The sequence below is a fragment of the Muntiacus reevesi genome, chromosome 21 (assembly GCF_963930625.1).
Source record: "Muntiacus reevesi chromosome 21, mMunRee1.1, whole genome shotgun sequence".
Classification (NCBI taxonomy): Eukaryota; Metazoa; Chordata; class Mammalia; order Artiodactyla; family Cervidae; genus Muntiacus; species Muntiacus reevesi.
Genome location: NC_089269.1, coordinates 3,079,884 through 3,097,492, shown reverse-complemented (window position 1 = coordinate 3,097,492; position 17,609 = coordinate 3,079,884).

Below are 17,609 nucleotides of genomic sequence, written 5' to 3'. Positions count from 1 at the left end.
TTGTATTGAAATTCAATTTCCTTTCAAAAATAAAAGTTGAGTCAAATCAAGCTATTTGTTATTTCTTGCACATAGATTCTTAAGTTCTTCAAGGGGCAAAGTCCTCTATCAGACAGAATGCTGAAAAGGTCAGAGAGCTCTTTGATAAATGCAGAATCATAATCTGGTTTCCTTTTCTCTAATGTCTGGGCTAACCTGTACACACAGGTATCATAGTCAAGGAAGGAATTTAAGGATTTTAAATTTGTACAATTTTTTGCAAATCAACAGAGTGGTTCTGCATATGAGAAAAGAGTCTACTCCTCTCTGGGCCTCTGCCTTGCCCACTTGCTGCTTTTGAGAGAACTACCCAAAGCAATTTATCCAGCTGAGGTGGTCACATACTATACCACTTGACCCAAGGGTAGGCCCTGGCCACTAACCTATAATGTGATCTAAGGATTTTTTCAAGCTAGAGTATGACGACAATATCACTGGATCGAAGTCAATCTTGTTATTCTTTTAGGCTTCTAATTACTGAAAAGAACTTGTAGTCGGTCTAGAATGAGACAGATAATAAGAAACAGAGGGAGGATCTGAGAGACATGGGGTAGAACACGAGAACACGGATCTATACATAAGCGCTCCAAAGGAAGATTGACTAGAATTCCTTTTGTATCACCAGAGTTCCCATCAATTGGACCATTAGAGCAATTTGCTGTGCCATGAAGATACTTGTCTCATTGAAACTTGGACACACAGGGCATTTATTCATTCAGCAGCTATTTACCAAGCACTTAGTCTATGCTAGGCACTGCTCTTGATGTGGACAACGCAGCAAAGAGCAGACAAGACACCATGTCCCTTGTGGGGCTTATATTTTACTGGGGAGAGGCAGAGAATAAACAAATTAGTAAATTGTCTGATCTGTTAGAAGGAAAACTGCAGAGAAAATAGAGCAAAAAGAGGGCTATAATGGGGAGAGGAAGTGATGGGTAGTTACAGTTTTAAGTGTGCTAGTCAAGAAAGGCCTAAGAAGGTAACAACTGGGATTTGCAGGAGGTGAAAGAGCTACTCATGAGGATGGATGGGGCAAGAATGTTCCCAAAGAAAGAAACTGTGTCCAGCATGTGAGCAGTCTAGCTGTGAAGGCAACTGCGGCAGGGAGAACAGGAGGAAAGGAGTCCCAGGTAAATGGAGGGGGAGGGAGGGAGAATGCATGGGGCCACAGAGGCCAGTGGAGTTTGGCTTTGGTGACAGGGAACCCTTGAAAGATTTTGGGCACGGTGATTAGTCTGTTTTAATAGCGTCCCCCCAGTTGCTATATTAGATTTAATAGTAGGCAGTCAAGGGGAGAGTAACCTTGAGATAACTGCAGTAATTCTGATGGGAGATGATGCTTTGAGCCACAGCAGCAGCAGCCATGAAGAGTGCTTGGATTCTGGGTGTGTATTTTGAGAGTGTTCATGTTCCTTTCTGAGTTTTTTGGATCCTTCTATGTATGAAACTCAAGAAAGCATTTGTTGAATGAAAGTGCACTAATTGAAAAAAATGACATCTGCTTCCAGGAAGACGGAATATAAATAATTTTCCTATTTCTCCCACTAAGTACAACGCAAACCCCTGAGCGTGATATAAGACAAACAGAAGAACTTGAGGGAAGCAGCAAACCATGCAGCAACCTAGCTTCCCAAGAAACAGAGTCATGAGTTCTCTGGACTGGGCATACACACTGAGGAATCCAGATCTGAAAGAGACACGTGCACCCCAATGTTCATCGCAGCACTGTTTATAATAGCCAGGACATGGAAGCAACCCAGATGCCCATCAGCAGATGAATGGATAAGGAAGCTGTGGTACATATACACCATGGAATATTACTCAGCCGTTAAAAAGAATTCATTTGAATCAGTTCTAATGAGATGGATGAAACTGGATTTTCTTTTTACCCCGTCCGCCCCATGTATTGATCAGTCGCCAAGTTGTTTTCAACTCTTTGCTACCCCATGGGCTGCAACACTCCAGGCCTTCCTGCCCCTCACCACCTCCCGGAATTGGTCTATTTGGAACTAAAGAAGATAAGCAACCTGAAAATGCCAATGAGCTCAAACAAACGAAAAAACTTCCTCTCTTTAGTTAAAGGGCCAGGAAAGAGGCCACCTAACAAAAAATCTTATAGAGAATAACTGATCAGCTTGGGTCAAATACCATAGAGAAAGCTGCAGCCCCACCTCCAAGCCTGCAAGCAAAACCTGAGTAAGAAGCCTAGACTTCCACACTCGTGATGCTGTAAAGAGATATTCCTGAATCCCTACTAGGGTGGTGCCACAGAAAAGGAGGAAAAAGCCAGAGCCGAAAAAGTACTTGAAGAAAACGTGGCTAAAAATTTCCCAAATTTAGCAAGACACACATCTACATGATCAAAAAATGGACCAAACACTAAACAGGATAAACCCAAGACATTCATGTCATTAATGTGTGTTGAATTTTGTCAAATGTCTTCCCTGCATCAATTGATGCCATCATGTGATCATATGATCATTTTTCTTCAGTCGCTTAAGAGGGTGAATGATATTGATTTTTTTTGAACGCTGGACAATGTCACCCCTGAAGTAAACCATGCTTAGTGGTCATGGTTTATAATTTTTTTTTACTATATTTGCCAAACTCTATTGGTTAATATTTTACCAAGGTTTTTGTTTCTGTATTCATGAGGGAAATAAAGACCTCTGCAATATTTTTAGATATAAAAACGTATACTGTAAAATGTATACAAAATTCAATATTTCTACAGCTATTAATATAGTTGAAACAATTTTGGAAAAGATAAAGGGATTGTAACCAGTTTACTTAATTTCAAGACATATAGGTTACTCAAAATAGACTCATATATAAGGAACCCAAAATATATCCAACTATTTTTTTACAAAGTTGTAAAAGCAATTCAGTACAGGAAACAGAGTCATTTCAATTAAACATGCCAGAGCAAACAGACATCTGTAGGCACAAAGATGAACTTTGACTCAAATCTCATTGTACGTAATATAATAAAATAATTCAAAACAGATAAGACTTAAATGTCAAATACTATAAACCATTAGAAAAAAAAATCATAGGAGAAAATGTTTAGGCTCTAGAGTTAATCAAAGAATTCTTCAAAAGTACTGATCATAAAAGGAAAAATTGATAAAACTAATTTATCATATTGAAAACTTTGGACTATGAAAGATCCTATTAAAAAGAAATAGTCTATAAAGTGTTTGTAAAACACACATGACAAAAGAGGACTATCTGGAATGTATAAAGAACGCTCAAAATTCAACTATTAAAAAAAATCCAGTTGGAAAATAGGCAGAAGACATTCCAGTAAATAGGATATACAGATGACAAATGAGCACGTGAAAGAGATGCTCACCCATTAACCATCCGGGAAAGGCAAAACCGTAAGGAAGTCGGTCCCCTCACAGGACTATTCCTCGCACCTTAGCAGAGACTGCCGTCGCTTCCTATTCCCTGGGCAGTAGGCTCAGTGGGGGCTGCGGTTAGGTAAGTGTAGATGCAACTTCATTTCAGCTCATACATTTAAGGGCCATCCAGCCCTACCTGGGGTGACGGCTGCTGCTCCTGCCTGCTAAAGAAGTGGTTGAAAAAAATGAAACAAAGGGGACGTGTAGGAAAGGGAACCCTCGTTCACTGTTGGCGGGATTGTAAATGAGTACAGCCACTAGGAGAAACAGCATGGAGGCTCCTCAAAATTAAAAACACTCTGATTCAGCATTCAGTTCTGTATGTTTGCTTCTAATAAAAAACTAATTTGAAAAGATACATACACCCCAATGTTCATTGCTGTATTATTAACAATAACCAAGATAAGCAAGCAACCTGTGTCTGTTGATATTAAAATGTGTGTGTATATATATACACATACACATACATACACACACACAGCTGATCCTGGAACCACGTGAGGGTTAAGGGTGCTGACCCTAACTTCAGTTGTCCCTCAGAATTCTTGGTTCTATATCCACATATTTAGTCAACCATAGATTGCTAAATGCATACTTCAGTACTGCACAATGAAAAAAGTGTCTAAGTGGATTTGCACAGTTCTAACCCATATTGTTCAAGGATCCATAGTACAATGGCGTATTACCCAGTCATTAAGAAAAGAAATCTTACCTTTTGTGACAACATGGTAGATCAAGAGGGTTTTATAATGAGTGAAATAAGTCAGAGACAAATCCCATGTGATTTCACTTAAGCAGAATCTGAAAAACAAAACAAAAAACAGACTCACAGATACAGAGAACAAATAGGTGCTTCCCGGAGGGAAGGGTGGTGGGGGTTTGGGAAAAATAGGTGAAGGAGATTAAGAGGCACAGACCTTCAGTTATAAAATAGATAAGCCATGGGGATGCAATTATTAATGCAACAAGGAATGTGGTCAGTAATACTGTAACAATTTCATATGGACTAGATGTTTACTAGACTTGTGATCATTTTGCAATGTATGCAAATGTACACAGTAATTTGACATCTGAAATTAACATACTATTGTACATCAACTACATAAAGGAAAAAACCTTGGTTTCCACTCAGTTGAGAATAATATACTTGTGCACAATCACTTTGAGTCCTAGTTCATGTAATCTAGCTTTGGTTAGAGATTTTTTCTTTGAACTACATGACCATTGGTCTGGTTTTCCTCATGACTTCTTCAGTCAAAAGGTCATCCTAACAAATCTTAAATCAGAGAAAAATAATTGATCTTCTACTGTAGTATCTGCATTTTAATGTTTCATGATGCAAAATAAACCACACATTTTTTAATTACTTGATGTGATCTTACTTGATAAAAATCAAGATTTTAATCTCTTCAGTCAGTATAAATAGGTATACTAGCTCTTATCACACTAGTTTTGTTAAAATATATTTCTGCCAGAAGAATGTAGTTGGAAAATACTGAATAATTTTCAAATTAGGAAACAAGCTGAGAGTGTGTATTTAATGGATAGTCTTAGCCTACATAGAAAAAAATGCATTTCCTAACCTGAATCAGAACAGAGGGCAGTGTAGAGAGCTACTAATTTTCATTTGTATAAAGACACCAATTATTTTACACCAAGAGGTCACTGCATTATCCATGTTATGTTAATTATGTTGGACATTCAATGGTACTGCACGAATGTCATTTTCACAACAGGGACTCAGGGGTTGCCCAGAGAGAAACAGCAATTTAGAGCTGATGTAGGTATTGCATTTCCAGTGCAAGTATCTTGATTCTCTGTCTACTCTCAGCTCCCCGTTTTCCCTTACTTCCAAAAACCCACTTTCCTACTACTGGTTATAACTTTGCTCACCTTTCCTAGCCCATCTCATATTAAATTGGAGGATGGATTTCAAAGTGACGCAGTACAGTTAAGCCCCCCAAATTCATGGCTGGATCACAGACTACCTTTATAGATTACTTCGGGAAAAATCCAAACAACAATATTTTGAAATCAAACTATCTTACTTTCAACAGTGTCTTATCACTGAACAAATTGCCATATCTTCTTTATGTAAGTTTAATAAATTTTTTTGCTAAGCATAAGTATAAACCAAAGAAGTCTCTCCCCCAAATGAATAGTACTGGAAAAAAATTAAAGTGACCAGTGCTTCAGGTGGTGATTTTATGTTTTTAACTCTTTTTTGTGTAATAGAATTATTGGCAGAAGAGTTTTCCATATCTAAACTTGTATGGATTCTTGGTAATGCAACTGATCTACATGTCTGCATCATACATAGAATATCTGCCTCATTTTTTGTTACTCAGTTCCAAATAAGCTACTTTTAACTTACTTGAAGCCGTCTTCCTGTAAACGTATATCTTATTCCTGAGTTTATCAACTTTAATTATAACTGTAGAAAATGAAACTTGGATTGGCTTGACAGTAAACTGTTCATATTCAAATTGCTATCACTTATAAGGCTTAATTTTTTTTGTGACCAATGTACAAGATTATCATTCAAAATTATGCCAACAGAATGTCTAATACCATCTTTCTAAAGAAACAAATGGTCAGAATAATATTGCTGGAATATTGTGCCTGGTAGGTTTCTAAAACTGCTGTTGGAAAGAAATCATATGGAGAAAACATTACTAGTTATAAAAATGTAATCAAGAATTTGTTTAGGACTACTTTAAACATTCAAATTAGCATATCTGATTTCTGTGAAAAATGACATATTTCAGTGATATTTTGTGTAACCTGGTGGGCTACATCAGAAGGGAAATGATATGTCAAAGGATTTATAATGACATCCAAAGATATGTTACATTTTGGGTAGGAAATACGAAAAAGAGTAGAGTTTTGTTATATCAACTATGAGAGGATTCTGCCATTTCACCCTTTAACAGGCGGAATTCTTAACAAGATATACTGTAAATAATACAAAGCAACGTAAATGACATTTGGAAATTTTTTTTCACCATTTTCCTTTTCCAACCTCTGTGCAATATTCAACTCAAACCCTGGGAAAAACTGTTTACCTATAGATTCACGTTGCTCATTGAGCGAGGTCTGGGTGACTCCATAGTGTAATCATCACCATAGCCTGTGATTAGCCTTCAGGAAAAAAACTACACACATTTACCTATCTATTGCAATCTATTCCATTTCATTTTTTCCAGTGAAACAGGCACTGCAGTCAAAGGGGGAAAGGAAACATTTAGAGATAAACAGGGGAGGGAGTGGAGAAAGACCTGCCGAGTCAGTGGCCTAGGTTTAGCTTCACATGTAGGTGTCAACTTTTCGTTTATTTATTCATTCAAGAGCTATCTTGCAGCTCCTGCCATTTGCCAGTTGAATGATAACCCTGAGGGTAGAATGGGGAAAATCAATAATCACACAAGCAAGTATAAATCAGTGACTCTGAAAAAAGACAAACAGGGAATCTTGTTAGGGAATTTGGGGACATTTACTCAAGGATGTATCATGTGATACAGTACTACATGTGTATCCATGTAGTACTGGATAAATAGGAAAAAAACCCCATCTTTTCTGAGAGTAGTCACAGCAAAGCAAAGGCTGTGTGAGTCAAGAGGAAGTATGGTCTGAAGAGAAACTGAAAAACGACCAAAGTCCCCTTATGGAGAAAGCACAGAGGCAGAACAGTGTGAACTGTGAACTGAGGCTCACAGACAAAGCCAGAAAAAGCAGAGCGTTATAAAGCCTCATATGGATGGCCTGTGGAGCTTTTGAATTCCAATGATGGATGAATTACCTCCCTTACACACAGGGCAACTGGGCTTGGAATTCTTTTCGCTGGACCATAAGGAATGCTGATAAAGAGCTGATCGCCCATACTACTAATCAGGAAGCAGAGATCTGGAGCAGGAATTTAGATGGCAGAAAAGCCACACAAACAGTGTGGTTCCAAAAAGTCAATTTTCCATCTCTGTGCTGGTGTTGGGGTCTGCCCTCGCTCGGGCCATTAAAGTGGTGAACAGAACTGGTTATCTGAAGAGAGATCAAGAGAAAAGTGATAATACCAAAGTGACTGGTTGTTTTCTCCTAAATAACTTGGAAAGTTACATACAGACAGATTTCAGACCATTATAACGTATAACTTCCTAATAGAGTGACCCAAAGGCTGGGTGGGCTTTCAAGGAGGAAGCCTGTGGCCATGCATGAGATATAGAGACTTGACAGATGGATCAGATGCTTGAAGCTGATATGGTGGATTGGTATGCAGTAGCTGATCAGTTTTACCACTATGAGGTTTTTTTTTTTTTTTTATGCTGTGAACATCTATTCTGTTTAATGGACAACATTTGTTGTCTCAGTAGATGGGAAACAGAAGAGAAAAATGACCCTTGTTTGCCAAAAGTCAAGACAAAGGACAGTGAAGGACTCAGACCATAACGTTTTTGTCCTAAACAAAATTTTGGGTATATTTGCATATATATGAGGAGCCAGGCTACACTGTTTACTATTAAAGATTCTTTAGAAAGAACTTAATAGGAAACAAAGTTAGAAATTGAGGATTTCTAAAAATTATCTTTGCCCTATTTCAGGTACCTGATCCCTGCCTCTAACCTGGTCCAAACCCAACTCAAACGCTGTCAAGGAAGGGGAAAGCAAGAACAGGGTGACCCTCTGATGCCAAACCTCCTCCTCCAATTCTTGAGTAGAATTCATGAAGATGCAAGGCCCATAATTCCAAGGAGCAGTAAAGAAGACACTTTTTATGGCCAAAAGTGAGATGGGTATAGTATAATACGTTTACTGCTCCCATGAAGCACTTGAGTATGGCCCAGAATCTTCTATGGGGACACAATGATGAGCTTGGGTGAACCAATAGTTGAAGACCCAAAAAAAGGCCAGGGGCATCAGTCCATGCGGTTCATTTGTACTAATTAGTTACTACAGGAATCCATTTTGATTGTCTGTGCCTGTGACATTTTGTTTTAAATGCTTCTAGTGTATTTATAATGATCCTTGATCACTACAGAAGCCAATTGGACATACGGCAACACACACCAGATTCCACCCTCCAATACATCAGTGTCACCATCAAAGCCCGTTAACAAATCCTGAGAAATAAAATCTGGGTGACAAAGTCTAACCTTTCTCTTTCCTCTGCACTTAGCCCAGTTGCACTTGCTCATAAGGAGCCATGTGTGGAGGCCTCAAAGCCAGCCCTTCACCCACGTAGCTCACAGGGCAAGTGCAGATTCCAGATGGCAGCAGCCGGCCTTGAACAGAGACGCTGTCGTCACTCTGCGCCCTGGGGCCTGAGCAGCACACTGCGCCAGCCCCTGAGAACCCCACCCTTCCTTCCTCGCTGATGGGATCCCTGCTTTATAAAGTAGACCCCAGGGCCTTTCCCTGGGTGGACGTGTCCTCTGGAGCTCAGGTCTGCCGGCACCTCTCCAGTCTTTCGTCAAAACTTTCCTTTGCTCCTGAACCAAACTCTTGCTTCACTGGCTTGAGTGATTCTGTACAGAAGGATGCTTGCAGAGGACCAGCTGGAAAGGCTGGTGACAGTTCACCTACTACAGGTGAAAGAAGGAAAGTCTTTAAATGGAGACCACATGTCCACCACTAAGAATGGTAATCTTAAGTCCAGTTACAGAAAAGTTATTACATTCTCCACATACCTGCCTCTGTGGACTAAGTTCATGCATACATCACATTGTCACAAACAGGAGAGTGTGCAAGTGCAATATCATGTTCCTATTTCATCAGTGACTTTCTCTGTGTAGATTCACTTTCTGTGACATCTATCAATGAGACAGGCAGTGCTTATTCAGGACTCTGTTTACTATCTAAAACAAAAACCTCTTTCCTCTTAGGAGAGGAAAAACTATCTGAGGAAAAAAATTCAAAATATAAACTTATATAAGCAAGAGACAACAAAAATGCTGAATCCAAATCAGCTTAAGAATTCTCACTGTAAACTATTTAGATGTCAAGGCTCAGCAAGGATGTTGTCTTTTACAGACTTTCCACTGACAGCTCAATTTTCACAGGCATCTCCAGCCTAATAAACTGCTCACTAGAGTAAAACAGCCTAACCATCACATCCTTTCCAAAACTGACTGTAGTCACTGTAAGTCAGCCAGCATCGGCACGCTGTTCCCTGCTCCTGAGCCTGGCCGTCAGAACCATTTCCACTAAAACACGAAGTCGGTGCACGCGTCTTTTTGTCCACGTCTGGCTGGTCCCTACTACGTACTTCCATGGTTTTTAACTTTGTCTTTCAGTTAAGTGCTAGGGAAGTAAGTGTGGAAACAAGCTGTAGCCATCAAAATTGGCGGCTATTTGGTGAGGCTGGTGTTTCAGAAGTAAGGGTGGTAGGCGATGAGGGGAGCACAGAAAGTCGCATCCATCAGTCTTGCTAATTTTGTATCCATTACTTATTCCACCTTTGAAGCCACATTGTTGGGGGCAGGGTTAGGAATAGAATCCAAGTCTTTTGACATCAAATCAAGGTTATTTCTATTGCACTAAACTGCCTTTAATCATGTTCAGCAATGTGGGATGTGGAAGCAACTTTGGAAAGCCTAAGAGAACGGAATCCTCACTCTGCCTGGTACCATTTTCACCAAATGAACTGAAAATGCAAGAACAGTGGGTAAGACTGACTCAGCTGGTGGCAGATCAGTAAGCCTACAAGTAACAAATGAACAGTGAAGAACAGTTCTTATTACAGGGATTAATGTCCAAAGAGTCAGGGGAAGTTGAAAAAAATCATGTTGCATGTCTGTTTTATTATTCTTATTTTATACTAAAGTATCACTCATGTTTAGTTTCCCTTTCTCCAGAATGCCTCTTTCATATAGATACAGTTAAAATTTTAATAGAGATAATACATAATTAGAGTCTCCTTTTTTGAAATCTGACAGTCTTATCTCTTTCTAGTCTTGAATTTGAAATGAGTCAGGGATTGATGTCAGTATAACACAGAAACTGCCTTGGTTCCTACATGAAATTTTCATCTTATTAGTGGTTTTGAAGTGATCAAGGCAAGTTTTGTCACAATTCAAGAAAAAAAACCTTAGCAATATATGAAAACTTAACTGAAAAAAAACAAAAATTAAGCATCTTGTAAGAGTGTCTTCTTTTAGTCAAATAGTGGCTAAACTGCCTCAGTTTCCATATTGTTAAACTATCTGGTGAGGCTGTGAGTAAAGATAAAGAAACTGTGAAAGATGTATTCTCCCCTTGGCTAAGAAAAGGTGATTGATGAAAGCTACCTTTTCATTTTAATTTTGATGAAGTTGGCCTCTACCAGAAGCAAATGCTGTCAGGGGTGCACATACTGATGGAGGAAGTCTGAGCTGGGTTTTAAGGCCATTGGTGTCTACTTAACTGGTTAGTATTTTCTTACAATTTTTACTGGTTTTTGTGTGTGTGTGTTCAACTTATATACTCGCATCGTTTAATACTTTCCGTCCAGCCCTATAATTTCCAAAAGCTTGGTAATTTTTCCAAGCACAATTTTTGCAGAATATGTGGCTTTTCAAGAATATACTATTATATACTTTTATAATAGAAAGACCACACAATCAAAGGCTTTGGTATAGTCTATAAAACAGAGGTAGATATTTTCTGAATTCCCTAGCTTATTCTATGATTCGGCAAATGTTGGTAATTTGATATTTGGTTCCTCTTCCTTTTCTAAATCCAGCTTGGACATCTGGAAGTTGTTGATTCACAAAATTCTGAAGCCTAGCATGCAAGATTTTAAGCATGACACTGCTAGTTTGGGAGATGAGTGCAAGCGTCTGAGGCTGAGTGGACCGTAATGAGCTGTGGAAAGCTCCTTAAAAGATGGGAATACCAGACCATCTTGCCTGTCTCCTGAGAAACCTGTATGCTGATCAAGAAGCAACAGTTAGAATCCTGTATGGACCAACCAATTGGTTCAAGATTGAGAAAGGAGTGTGACAGGGCTGTCTGTTATGCTGTTCATTCAATCTATATGCTGAGCACATCATGAGAAACGCTGGACTGGAATCGTGATGGGGGAGAAACAACCACCTCAGATAAGCAGAGGACACCACTCTAACAGAAGAAAGTGAAGAGAAACTAATGTGCCTCTTGAGGGTGGAGGAGGAGAGTCAAAGAGCCGGCTTAAAACTAAATACTAAAAAACTAAGATCGTCACATCCTGCCCCACTACTTCATGGCAAATAGAGAGGGAAAAGTGGAAGTAGTGACAGATTTCCTCTTCTTGGGCTCTAAAATTGCTGCAAATTGTGACTACAGCCATGAATCAGAAGATATTCGCTTCTTGGCAGGAAAGCTGTGATAAGCCTAGACAGTGTGTTGAAAAGCAGATCTATTACTCTGCCGATAAAGGTCCGTTATAGCCAAGGCTATGATTATCCCAGTGGTCACGAACAGTTGTGAGAGTTGGACTGTAAAGAAGGCGGAGCGCTGAAGAATTGATTTCTTCGAAATATTTTGCTGGACAAGACTCTTAAGAGTCCTTTGACAGCAAGATCATCAAACCAGTCAATCTTAAGGGAAGTCAACCCTGAACACTCATTGGAAGGACTGGTGCTGAAGTTGAAACTCCAGTTATTTTGGTCATCTGATGTGAACCGCTGACTCATTGGAAAAGTCCCTGATGCTGGGAAAGATTGAGGGTAGAAGAGGGCATCACTGAGGCAATGGGCATGAACTTGGGCAAACTTCGGGAGATGGTGAGGGTCAGAGAGGCCTGACCTGCTACAGTCCATGGGGCCGCAAAGAGGTGGAGACAACTGGGCAACTGAAAAACAACAGAAAGACCACTGTTGCGGGTTAGACTGTCTGGAAAGCAGTCTCTGAGATGGAATAGTGTGCAGAATGTTTATTATGGAGCACCTGTGAACAACACCAGGGGAAAGCAAGGGGAAAATCAGCTGTGATGCAGGCTGAACAGCCTCGTCTGACCCCACTGAGTTGCTCTGGAGCAGAAGTGATCCTAGAGTGCTTATTCTTGGTCTGAAATGACTAGGGCTTCCTCCCCTGCCCTTTATCAGTTATTCCATGTGGGCCATCCCCTCCTACCACCAAGGGTGTGACCTTGAATGAGGCCGCTCTCTGCATCTGGCACAGTTTCAGATGGAGCTGACAGCTGGAGGTTGTCTAAAGACAATATGCTCAGTGATTGGATCAATAAGTCTTTCCTTGAGGAGGAACCTGGGCAACATGATTATGTCCACCACACCCTGAATTTTAGTAAAACTAGAGACTCCCACTCCCTATAACCCCATAATTACTGATTCTTTGGAACTTTGTCTTGGTGATGAAGCATTGAGATCTGAGTCCACCTCTTTTACGGCTCTTTGATAGTCATGGAAGTTCTTGTTAAAGGCAAGATATCTCCAAGTACATACACGCATACAAGGTGCTTCAACATTAGCATTTGGGGTTTAGGAGACCTTGAGGGCTTCCCAGGTGACACTAGTGGTAAAGGACTCGCCTGTCAAGAGATGTAAGAGACGCGGGTTCAGTCCTCGGGTTGGGAAGATCCCCTGGAGGAGGGCATGGCAACCCACTCCAGTATTCTTGCCTGGAGAATGCCATGGACGGAGGAGCCTGGCGGGCTGCAGTTCATAGAGTTGCAGAGTCGGACATGACTGAAGTGACTTAGCACACACACAGGCACATGTGCATTGATATATCTCTGTATATATGGAACCTAGCGTATCTCTATGACCTATAAAATACAACTTGTTACTCTGAGGCCTTTATTCCAGCGGGGAACCCAACTCTAGTGAGTTAGGTTGTCTTACATAAATAATTCCTTTTGCCCAGGTTATATAGGGAGGACTTGGCATCTAGAAGTGGCCCTGAACTTAAATGCCCAGAAAGGCAAAGCAGATCATTTTAGCCTGTGAAGCTCCCTTTCTTTGGAATGGAGAGTTGTAAAAATAATTCAGGTAAGGTTCATCTGTGGCCTGAGGGGAGAATGAGGCTAAGTACAAAGACAACTGGACATGAGATCCAGAGAACTGATGTGTTCTTTGAGCCTTATATTTCATTGTCTGAATGTTTGTTGTGTGAGTAGATTCCCTTTTCTATTAAACACTTGAGCTATTTTGAGCTAGGTTTCTGCTGTTGACTACTGCTTTGGAATTAATCCGCATCTTCTACTCCTAAGGTGGTATAAGTAGGGTCATCTATTTACTCTAAACCATGATACACATACCTGTTAAAACAGGACTTAGTTTAGAAAGAAGAATATGGTTTATTTTCTATACCAGATTAAAATTTTATCAGAAGAGAATAATCCAAGTGGAAAAATATACCCATCAGAACAGCCAGTAAATCTGGAGAGATCTAAGCTCTGATCAGGCTTCCCCAATGGCTCAGTGATAAAGAATCTGCCAGCAATGCAGGAGATCTGGGTTCGATCCTGGGTTGGGAAGATCCCCTGGAGGGGAAAATGGCAACCCACTCCAGCATTCTTACCTGGAGCATAACACGGACTGAGGAGCCTGGCAGGGTACAGCCTGAAGAGTCACAAAGAGTTGGACATGACTGGAGCAGCTGAGCAACGCATGCAAGTTCTGATCAGACTCAGTTTTATTCCACATGCAGGCCCTGGGAAAGGAGCTCAGAGAGCACCGACAGAGGCAGACACACACCTCTCCTCTCATTCCGCTCACTCTCCCCAGGCTGAGCTGTAAGTTCAATGTCATTCTGGTGGAAAATCCCAACAGCGATTTTACACTGACCAGCTGGTTTTGCACTGTATATGGGAAAGGGTGAAGAATGCTGAGACAACTGCAAAGAAGAAAGCAGATACCACATAAAGCCTTGCTACCATAGTGTGGTAATTCAGAGTAAATCATTGAAGGGATAGACACAGAGCAAAGCCATCTATTCTCTTTGCAAACTTGGAGCTAATTTTAGATTTACAGAAAAGTTGCAAAATAGTACAAAAGGAATTACCTTATATCTAGTAGCCCACATCCCCAAATATTACCATTTCATGATTGACTTTTAGAATAAACTTTAAGTTTGACATGTTAAATTGTTTTGTTCAAATCTGTGGTGCTTTTTCCTATTATCTGTGACCTTAAAAACTTTTCTTTGTGTTTGTTGATCAGTAATCAGTTGTATTTTCTCCTTTGCAGATTTTTTCTTGATAACTTGTAATCTTCAAAGTTTGTATTTTACCTATAAATGTCTGAACTTTTATATTTTAAATACATTGTCACACTGGTACAAATATATTTATCTTTTAATTTTTGATCTAGTAGTTTAAATTTTTAACTGTTTAAAAATCTGTTCACATTTTGAGAGCCATTTTGCGCTCAATGGTGACATATTCTACTCTTTAAGAATATATTTTTAATTCTAAAAAGACCCAGAAACCATTCATAGCTAATTCAGATAATCAGGGTTCAGTTCAGTCGCTCAGTCGTGTCCGACTCTTTGTGACCCCATGAACCGCAGCACGCCAGGCCTCCCTGTCCATCACCAGCTCCTGTAGTTTACTCAAACTCATGTCCATCGAGTCGGTGATGCCATCCAGCCATCTCATCCTCTGTCATCCCCTTCTCCTCCTGCCCCCAATCCCTCCCAACATCAGAGTCTAATCAGAGTATAGATACACAAATATCATTTTGGTAAGAAAATGAACAAATTGAAAAACAAAAGCATTAGCCAGCTGTGATAATGATAACATTATGATTTTCTTGTGTGATCAAGAAAGTGCTTAAAAGCCTATTTCAAAAGGATTTTTTAAATGGCAGCATCAGTTGGATTATATGAGCTCATACAGAAGGTAATTAGAAGGATGAAGGAAGAAGTTATTCCCCATTTTGGCCTCCAAGACATAAGGAAAGGCCACATGGGGTGGAAGAAAGCCTCTGCGGAGAGATTCAGAAGGGCTCTGTTAGCACCAGTCACCCTTAAGGTGCATAATCATTGGCAAGTTTCACATTCCTCCACTCACTCAACAAGTACTTGTTGAGTGGTTACTGTGTGTTGGGCTAAGTCTTAAGTGCTGGAGATGTGTTAACAAACCAAACAACTGACAATCTCTGGTTTGTAGAATTCGTTTTAATGGGAAAGAGGTCAAGAAGCAAATTAGCCAATTAGATAGTAGGTTAGAAGATACACTTTATACCATGTACTAGTTAAGTAGAGAAGGGGCCTAGGGAGTGTGGGGGTAGAGAGAAAAGATATTTGCAACTTTAGGTAGGTGGTCAGGGAAGACCTTATGGAGAAGCTGACAGTCAAGCATAAAGTGTGAAGCGGGTGAGAGGAAAAGCCTGGTTGCTATCTGGAGAAAAGCATACCAGTCCGAGAGAAAAGCGTCCCTGGGGAGCGCTGGTGCCTGAGATGCGTTAGGAAGAGAAAGCGGCTACTGCAGCTGAGCAGAGGATGAGAGAGGAAGAAGAGCAGCAGAGAGCTGAGAAAGGCGACAGGACGGGGGAGGGCAGACTGCAAAGGCATGAAGGCCACTCCGAGAGGAGAACTTTGACTTTCACTTTAAGGGAAAGTAAGGAATCTGCCTGCAAGGCAGGCATCAGGTTAGATTTCTGGGTCAGGAAAAGACTCCCTGGAGGAGGGCATAGCAACCTCCCCCAGTATTCTTACCTGGAGAATCCCATGGACAGAGGAGCCTGGCGGGCTACTGCTTATGGGGTCACAGAATTGGGCGTGACTCAAGTGGCTTAGCGTGCAGCAGAAGCCGCACAGAATCTGGGCTGACATGCTCTGTGTTTTGCTATAGTTGGAGCAGTCTGGCTAGTCTATTAAGATTTTGGAGGGTCGAAGGCGGGAGCAGAGAGTCTACAGGAGGTTCCCCTCATAATCCAGGGATGAGGTAGCCTAGAGCAGCTGGTGGTACGGGAGGCAGGAGCTTGGTAGCAAAGGGGGTCAAGTTCTGGACATTTTTACTCAATATTCTCATACAATTGCCCATAAAATAATTGTAATATCTAAATTCCTAAACCGCTATTTATATTTCTTAAAATGTTCATAGAAGTATAGTGTTACAGAAATGTAAAGTGCATGATCAGAAGAAATGAACTATGTGCTGGAACAGGGACAAAGAGTAAAGTCTAACTGTAAGACTCTTGTCTGAAAATGTATACGAGGGTTCATTGTCATCTGAAGAGCTTGGACAAAATATTAAAGCTCTGCAGTTGACAGATAATCCATTCCATGTGGGTGTGTTAAAAGTTTTGCCTACCCAAATACTGAACAGTTCATAGACAGTGATTCTCTCAGACTTCATTAGAAGGACCAATCAAATATAACTAGGGAGGAAGCTTTCCTCAGCTCAGTCAGTAAAGAATCCACCTGCAATGCAGAAGATGTGGGTTCCATCACTGGGTCGGGAAGATCCCCTGGAGAAGGAAGCGGCAACCCACTCCAGTATTCTTGCCTGGAAAATCCCATGGACAGAGGAGCCTGCTGGGCTGTCAGCTGCATACCTTTCATAGCTAAAGAACCAAGGGATTAAAATGTCTGGGAAAAGTATATAGTGTTGCTTTAGGTCAGAATGGAATCTACTACCTAAAAAGCAGCCTTAACTGTATATATCTAAGGCCTTAAATATTCTAGACGTTAGAGGAACAAGCACATACTAAGCATATAGTAGGCCAGGCACTTTGCTCGGCGCTTACATACGGCCTCTCGTGTCATCTTCATAGCTCATTGGAGTGTTTTTAATCTCATTTCATGTGGGTGGAGACAGACTCACTGAGGGAAATACCCTGTATTGACACAGGGGTAATACAGTTAGTGATGGAGGCAGTAGGTTGAAATTAGTCTGCATGCATGCATATGTAAGACTGATCTTTTTTGCTGTATGTATCATATAAATGAATTATGCAGGACTCCATGGCCCCAGAGAACTTAAAGGTCAGTGCTGGGAGAGAGTGTGGATGGATGATCCTGGGGGTGATGGGTCTCTCAGATGTGAGCAGATAACTGGTCATGCATTAGAACCACCAGGGGTATAAAAACATTTATTTTGGAAAAGGCATGCAGGTGACTTCTATGTAGGCAGCCTGTCACGGGCCCTCCCTTCCATTCATGGAGAGAGTCTCAGAATGAGAGATAGGACAAAAAGTAACAACTAGAACCAGAGCCCATGGGTAGCAACCTGAAACTCATTGGCCACTG